The sequence below is a fragment of the Silene latifolia genome, chromosome Y, assembly GCF_048544455.1.
Source record: "Silene latifolia isolate original U9 population chromosome Y, ASM4854445v1, whole genome shotgun sequence".
NCBI classification, from domain to species: domain Eukaryota; kingdom Viridiplantae; phylum Streptophyta; class Magnoliopsida; order Caryophyllales; family Caryophyllaceae; genus Silene; species Silene latifolia.
In genome coordinates, this window is record NC_133538.1 from 284,409,771 (window position 1) to 284,418,462 (window position 8,692).

Here is an 8,692-nt window from a genome sequence, read left to right on the forward strand (position 1 = left end):
ACGCTTAAATTTTATAACAGATATTAAATTAAATAATATTACAAGATATCATTATTAAACTATACACCAAGTCCTACTCGTTGTGAATTATCAACTCCTGTTAATTCTAATACTCGTGCAAAATAGCTTAAAGGTTGAGAATGTGTAAATCGTAATGTAATAGGAGTGCTCCGTATATATGGTTGTTTATCCCTTTGAGGTTTTCACCTTTGGAGATGCCTTTTTTCATCTTATTTGTGGGAGTTCAAGGTAATGTTTTCTTAACTACTTATATAGCAATATGAGGCAAACTATAAAATGCAAAAGGCGATAGTCGAGATTGCTCAAAAATCAAATTCTTCTTTGTATTTAAAGTGTGATACACGCCAACTTAGATAGACTCTTAAATTGAATTTTATGAATGGAACACTATAAAAACAATTCAACTATTCATTAATCATAATCACATTTGTTTAAGGCATGATTATAATAAAATTTATACATCACTATTAATTTTAACAAAGTATAATATGTTGCCGACCCTAAAGAAATTCATGTGTAGAACACCATACAAACAATGTAACACATTGTTTCAATCATACAAACATTTTTCAGTTACTACATTATACATGATAGAACATTACAAATAGCCCCGTGCATCGCCCGGGCATTAAATCTAGTATATAATTAAAGGAGGCTTTTTTTTCTTATATTACTATTAGCATTAGAATTAGGAGATAATTAATTATTTACAATTTTTCTATTATAATTAGGAATATAATTTTCCTATTAGAAATGAGAATTAATTAATTATTTTACAATTTTCCTATTAGAAATAGGAAATAAATTAACAATTTATTAAGGCTTTTTTTCCTCTATTTATACTATTAGAATTAGGAGATAATAATTATTTAATATTTTTCTATTATAATTAGGAATATGATTTTTCTATTAAAAATGAGAATTAATTAATTATTTTACAATTTTATTAATAGAAACAGGAAATAAGTTAATTATCTATAATTTATTAATACTAAAAAATTATTCATTATTATTTGTTCACTTTTTATTAAATTAGAAGGAAAAAAACCTTTGCTATATTTATAATATCAAATTTTATGACAACTTCCGATTAAAAAAATGAGGTACTATGAGGCTAAAAGGCCCTAGGCCGAACCGGGTTGTGACAAATGTGCATGCATAATACATACTACATGGAATTTACTCATGTAAAGAGTAAAATGAATGTTGAAATATACCCCTACGTCTTTTGTTATTGCTAATGTCATATTTAATTATATATAATACGAAGTTTATTTTTCAAATGTCATATGTATTTCTCCTACTAATTTTAAAGTTCTTTCCCTCACAATACATTTCAACTTCTATTGATAATTTATTATTATATTGTTTACATTCATTTGTCGTTATATAAAAGTATATTAATCAAAATTTAAATAAGATATTCACAAATAATTGATAAGTACAAAGTTTGATACTTCCTCCGTTCCATTGAATTGTTTACGTTTGCTTTTTGGGCACTATTCATAAGTGAGAAGAATCTTCAATATAACTTTCAATGTATAACATAAAAGATAGTCACGTGATATCTTGTTTAAATTGTCTTACCGAGTGCATTATGAATATCAAATTTTTATAATTTTCAATGATATGTAACTAAAAATATGAACAAAAGAAAACAAGCATTGGCATACGTGCATAAACCAAACGTAAACTATCATATGGAACAGAGGAAGTATCTATTTTTCAAGGAGTATTAAAAGATAAAGAAACTTGCTACTAATATGCGAATCGAAATATCATATTATGACAAATGAGTAAATGTTTTGAAAAACTTTATTGTGCGATTGTTTTATAATTTAAAGTAAAAATGGTACCACGAGTAATAAAATAGATTTGAATGAGCCTTGAAGGTAAATTAGATACACTTATTATAGAAATATGTATAAGGTTAAGATTCAATTCAAGCAACGACCAACATTAAAAAAAAGTCATGATAAACACATAAAAGAGTAAGAGTAGTTTTTCTCTAACATTGTGAAGACCGTCTCTCTCAAGCTTTTCTTCTAACAAATTTGCATGCATAAAAAAACGGTACTATTCAATTATATAGAGCAAACTAATTATTGTTGATGCTATAAATTATTTTTTTTTGTGTAAATTGACCACATCATCACTATAATTTAGGGAGAGATACGAATTGGGGAAGGGTGAGACATATTCGTCATGCATAATACGATGTTTTAACCACCTTTAGGCAAAAATATAAAAATAAATGAAAAAAATTTAAACCTAAAAGGGGGTCACGTACTTGTCAACTCTTCTATAATTCTCTACCGCATTAATATTCTCATGAAATTTATGAAATTTATGAAATTTATTTCATATTAATAAAAAAAATGATTATACTGCTTCGTACAATTTGTGATTTATAACTTTTAGCTAACTTATTTGAACTTGCTTAAATTTATATATTTTAAGTGAAGAATATTAATTATAAATATGATAAAGATAAAGTTTCATCTTTAATTTCCTCAGAGATTAAAAAAAAACTCAATTTTTATTTTCTTATAATATACTCCCTCCTATTCACTATTTTCTTCCCTATTTCCTTAAACGGATTATTCAGGTTTTCTTCCCCTTTCTTATTTTGGAAACTTTTACTCTTATTTTATTCATCTCTCTCTTCTATTACCAAACCCCACCCAACTTTTACTCTTATTTTTATTTACCTCTCTCTCCTATCACCAAACCCCACCTAACTCACAATTCCTCATTTAATTCCTAATTATTCATTCATCTCTCCAATTCACAAACTCCACCATCTTCCTTTATTTATTCTTTAATCATCTCCTAAAATCTTGTGCCACATCAAAGGGTAAGAAAACCTCGAATAGGAGGGAGTACTAATTAAAGGTCATAATGTAAAACAGTAAATTACACCACAATCTACTATTTCAATATGTCGATGATCAACACTCAAAATAGCACATTTGTTATTTAAATAGTGTAAAAACTCTCAAAATGCTAAAAAAAATGTTCACTCTGTCGTTACCAAACAAAACCTAAGTTTCTGCATTTTTTTTTTGTCATGTTCAACTTAATCTTTACGGGATGTAAAAATGATGAAGTTCAGAAAGTAGCGGTTAGTTTTATGTTAGTTAGATGGACTTTTCAAGAGAGAGATGGAAGCTTTGCATTTTAGACCGTTTTATGTGTGAACCGAAGGGATTAAGTAGTAGGCTAAAGGTTGTTTTGAGTGGGAATGAGGTTGATTGCGACGAGTTGGTTGACTAAAATTTTTCCTTACTAGATCTAGAAAGGGGATAATAATTATGAGATAATAAAATTTGAAGAAAAAAGGACGTACAATAAAATTGAGATGGAGGTAGTAAGATTTATTTATGCAAAATGAAATAAATATCAAAGTTCGTGTATATATATAATATTCAGACTTATTCAATTTACAAACATAGTACACAAAAACTTTGTTTGAGTATTAGGAATAGAGGTAGAGGAGGGGACGAGAAAAAGATTAGGAAAGGAAAGGGGGAGAGATAAGAGGGAAGATTGCTTCTTAAACTTTTCTTTGTTGAAGGAGAAATAAATTGTCTTAGATAAGGGAGACGAGGATCCATATCATTTGGAGTAAAGATTGGTGTTTCATGGAGGTGAATGTGATTTATGACTTCGTAGATGTAAAACATGGCAGAAAGGTACTGATAGTAGTAGTGGATTGGAGGTTGTTTCAAGTAGTAAGAACTAATTACAGTGGCTGATGTTTTATTTCGCGGGTAAATTAATGGGGTGGAGGGAGGGTGCATTTGTAGAGGGTGATGAGTTTAACGAGGATAGTGATAATAAATAAGGTTATTTATCAGCAAAATATCGTTTGCATTCTAACATATAGGTAACATGAATAATAACAAGAACCCTCAAAAGATCATACTAATAAACTTAATCTTGACCCCATCAATCCAAATTAAAGTAAAATCTTAATTCTAACAACATTGTCGAGAGTAAGGGTTAGTTTCCATTGGATTATGGATTTTTCTAGAAGTAGGGGTTTATTTTTTCACTTGGTTGGATAAATTTGAGAGGAGTTTCTAAGACAAGGATCGATCTTTTAAGGGATGAGATTGTTTTAGATCATGTGTGTGAATAGGGAAGAAAAATAGGGGGCTGCGTGAAAGATTTTGTTTCAAATGAGAAGATGAGGGGCAAGACTATTGTTATCAGAAGGGGGGGGGCGGGGGGCATAAGCAGCCCCAACCATGTAGTATTGCATTGGAATTTGGTTCACATTCAAAGGTACGTCTATAGTTTGACCGGGAGATATAAGATTTAACTACCTGTAAATATATTTACGTAAATACCATTTGACCAAACAATGATTAAATTATGGTTGTTATTCTAAAGAAGGAGATTTGTTGCATCATTGAGTTGATTATGCAAAGTAGATATTATTGTTTTCCTTGACCAATTGAAAAACAAACAGGTATTAATGAACAAATTCTAAAAATTATCAGTCCAAGTATCATATATATAAACTTCATATTGGTTGGGGTTTGCGTGAAAGATTTTGTTTCAAATGAGAAGATGGGGGCCAAGACTATTGCTATAGAGAGAGAGGGAGGGGGGGGGGGGGGTCATAAGCAGCCCTAGCCATGTAGTATTACATCAGAATTTGGTTCACATTCAAACGTACTTCTATAGTTTGACCGGGAGATATAACATTCTAACTACCTTTAAATATTTTTAGATAATTACAATTTGATCCAACAATGATTAAATTATGGTTGTTATTCGAAAGAAGGAGATTTGTTGCATCATTGAGTTGATTATGCAGAGTAGATATTATTATTTTCCTTAACCAATTGAAAAACAAACAGGTATTAATGAACAAATTCTAAAAACTATCAGTCCAAGTATCATATATATAAACTTCATATTGGTTTTATTTTCCTAAAAAAAAAGTATTTTATTAATCACACTCTTTTATTCTTACGTCAATATTATGTTGTAATTATTTGTTGGTCAAGCAGCATACATAAAATCTTAGACATGAACGATGTACTATATGTCTATATTCCATTTTATTGTGAAATTTATCACACATTATTTTAATATCCGTGCAACGCACGGGCAAGAAAACTAGTAAGATTGTAAAGAGGATAAAAATAACATAGTATACAATTTATCATGTTATTATTAAGATAATAATTTAATAAATTTTAAGAGGTTATACAAAGTTGGACTCTATATATATACTCTCACTTGAAAGTGTGACCATCATGGACGAAAAATTTGTTGCCATTGTGTGAGAAAAACTTATGCCCTTAACTTACCATTGTATAAGTTAGTATTGGAAATTTGAAAATGCTTTGGGTTTATATGTGTACAATCAAATGTTTGATTAATACTCTCAATGTCTAAAAGTGTGCGACAAAAAAAGAATAAAATTACATAATCTTAGGATGGTACGAATTCTAACTTTCTAGCCATACATAAAGAACAGTACTTGCGAAAAATTAATAACGGTGGAAATATAAAATAATTGATGAGTTAGCCACTTCAATTGCAATGATAACAATAGCCTGATTGGCCTTTCAAAATTCGTCTAACTACATAAACCTTTATAATGCTATCAAATACTCTCCCTGATCCACATCAAAGGTAACACTTATCTAAAACGGACGATCTATACCAAAGATAACATACCCTATTTGACCCACAATATACCCATTTCATATTTACATAAATTGCCATTACATACCCCACATACCATCTCACAATTAAACTTACAATTACATGACCCACATATTTTTTCCCTATTTACCCTTACTTTTTCCACCTATGTTACCTTTGGTGTGGATCGGAGAGTGTATATATATATATATATATATATATATATATATATAGAGAAAGGATCATGTAAGTCCACCTATTTTGGTTGAGTCCGTAAGTCCTCATATGGACCTTTAGATCTAAGAGATGAGTGGCTAAGATTAGAGCAAAATGAAGGGTTGAGATTAGAACATAATAAAACCCTAGTCCCTTCATTTGTAACCCATTTCACTGTCACAACAAATCCTCTCAACTTCTCTCTCTTCCTCTCAACTTCTCTCTCCCTCCCATCAGCCTCCCATCACCCTCCGGCCAACCACGCCACTGCCACCAGTCCGACGGCCGCACGCCCACCAATCTGCCGCCTTCATCCCCTTCTCCTTTCTCTTTTATTTTTTTTCTTTTCACATCCGAGCCTCCTTCTCGCGCCCGCCCGCCTTGACCCTCCTTCTCTGCCGCCTTCCTACCCTTTTCGTTTTTTTTTTTTTTCAGATCTAAGATAACAAGCTTTTGGTGTTATTGTTGGTTGTTTCGTCTTAATGGCGGTGTTTTTGCGGTTGGCGGTGCGTGGTGGTAGGCCGCCTCCCTCTCCTTCTCTTTTTTTTTCAAACCGAGATAATAACTATGGTGGTGTTGTTGGTCTTTGCGGTTTGGAGGTGGTGGAGGGAGGGTGGTGGTGCGTGGTGCGACCTCTCCTTCTTTTTTTTTTTTTTTTTTTTTTTTTTTTTTTTTTTTTTTCCGGATCCGAGATAATAGATAATAAGTGGTTGATGTTGTTGTTGGTTGTTGCGGTTTGGAGGTGGTGGTGGTTGGGGTAGGAGGTGGTAGGATGGTGGTGATGGTGAAAGAAGAGTTGTTAGCATAAAGTTACACTTCTGAGTTCTAAAGTTACAAATTTACGGACTAGAGTTACACTCGTTAGTCAATAAAATTACACCTTTATTGACTAAAGTTACACTCTTGACGGACAAAAGTTACACTTGAAAGGACTAAAGTTACAATAACAAAATATATTAATTCAAATGTTCACATACAATTCACTATTATGACTAAAGTTACGACTCCAATGACTAAAGTTACACTTAAAAGGGGTAAAATTACAACCGTAAAAGTATAGAAACCACCCTACGACTAAAGTTACATCTAAAATGACTAAAGTTACAACTAAAACGACTAAAGTTATACTCGTAAAAAAATAAAGTTACATATACTTTTGTTAAAATTACATAAATTCCAATTTATAAATTCAAATTTTCATATACAAAATGACCTTAAAGACAAAAATTCCACTCATGAATCAATAAATGACTAAAGTTACACTCATAAAGTAATAAAGTTACACTAAGAAATGATTGGCTAAGAATGGGACTTAGGGACTCAACCAAATTTGTGGACTTACCTGAACCTATCTCTATATATATATATATATATATATATATATTGCATATATGGCATTGAACAACCTCATTCGTATGTGTAAAGTATTAACAAAAGGATCATTTGATTAAACAATCGTATTTAACCTATATAAAAAGAAGTATATATTAAGTATTTAAAGGAAACACGATCTCAAAAGTAATTTGTTTACCTTGATGCAGTATTTTCTCTTAAATTGATATTATGAGACAATCTAATTGAAATCTTGCGTATACATTATTGCACTTGACTATGCATATTTGCTCTTTTTGCAATGGCGATCACCTACATACATAATAAAGAAGACCCGTTAAAAAATACATAAAAATAAATCAAATTTAATAAAATTATAAACGGTAAGATGATCAAACTATGCCATGGACTATAATATAAGTGATAACATGATGATCAATAAATGCTAAGAAAACAACACATACGTAACAAAGTAAAATAAAGCGGTTGACAAAACAATAAGTTCACAGGCAAACATAAATGGCAAAATAATCTATTTGAATAGTTTCAGGGATAAATTTTACTTGGATTGAAATTCTAAAAAAGCTATGTTTTTTAATTATTACAGGAGTAGGTTAGTCTTTATTGTCCTATAGGATTCCTCTAACCATACCACAAAAAATACTCCCAGTGATTAGATTAGTACTAGTTTTCTTGTCCGTGCGTTGCACGAATGTTAAAAGAATGTGTGATCAATTTCATAATAAAATGGAATATAGACATATAGTACATCGTTCATGTCTAAGATTTTATGTATGCCGCCTGACCAACAAACAATTCCTGTTAACATAATATTGACATAAGAATAAAAGAGTGTTTGATTAATAAAATACTTTTTTTTAGGAAAATAAAACCAATATGAAGTTTATATATATGATACTTGGACTGATAGTTTTTAAAATTTGTTCATTAATACCTGTTTGTTTTTCAATTGGTCAAGGAAAACAATAATATCTACTTTGCATAATCAACTCAATGATGCAACAAATCTCATTCTTTCGAATAACAACCATAATTTAATCATTGCCGGATCAAAATGTAATTATGTAAATCATTTAGAGGTAGTTAGAATGTTATATCTCCCGGTCAAACTATAGAAATACGTTTGAATGTGAACCAAATTCCAACACAATACTACATGGCTTGGGCTGCTTATGACTCACCCTCTTCAAAAATTCCAACACAATACTACATGGCTTGGGCTGCTTATGACTCACTCCCCCCCCCCTTTTCTATAGCAATAGTCTTGGCCCCCATCTTCTCATTTGAAACAAAATCTTTCACGTAGATCTCTATTTTTATTCCCTACTCACACACATGATCTAAAACAATCTCATCACTTGAAAGATCAATCCTTGTCTCCGAAACTTATCTCAAATTTATCCAACCAAGTGAAAAACTAAACCTCTACTTATAG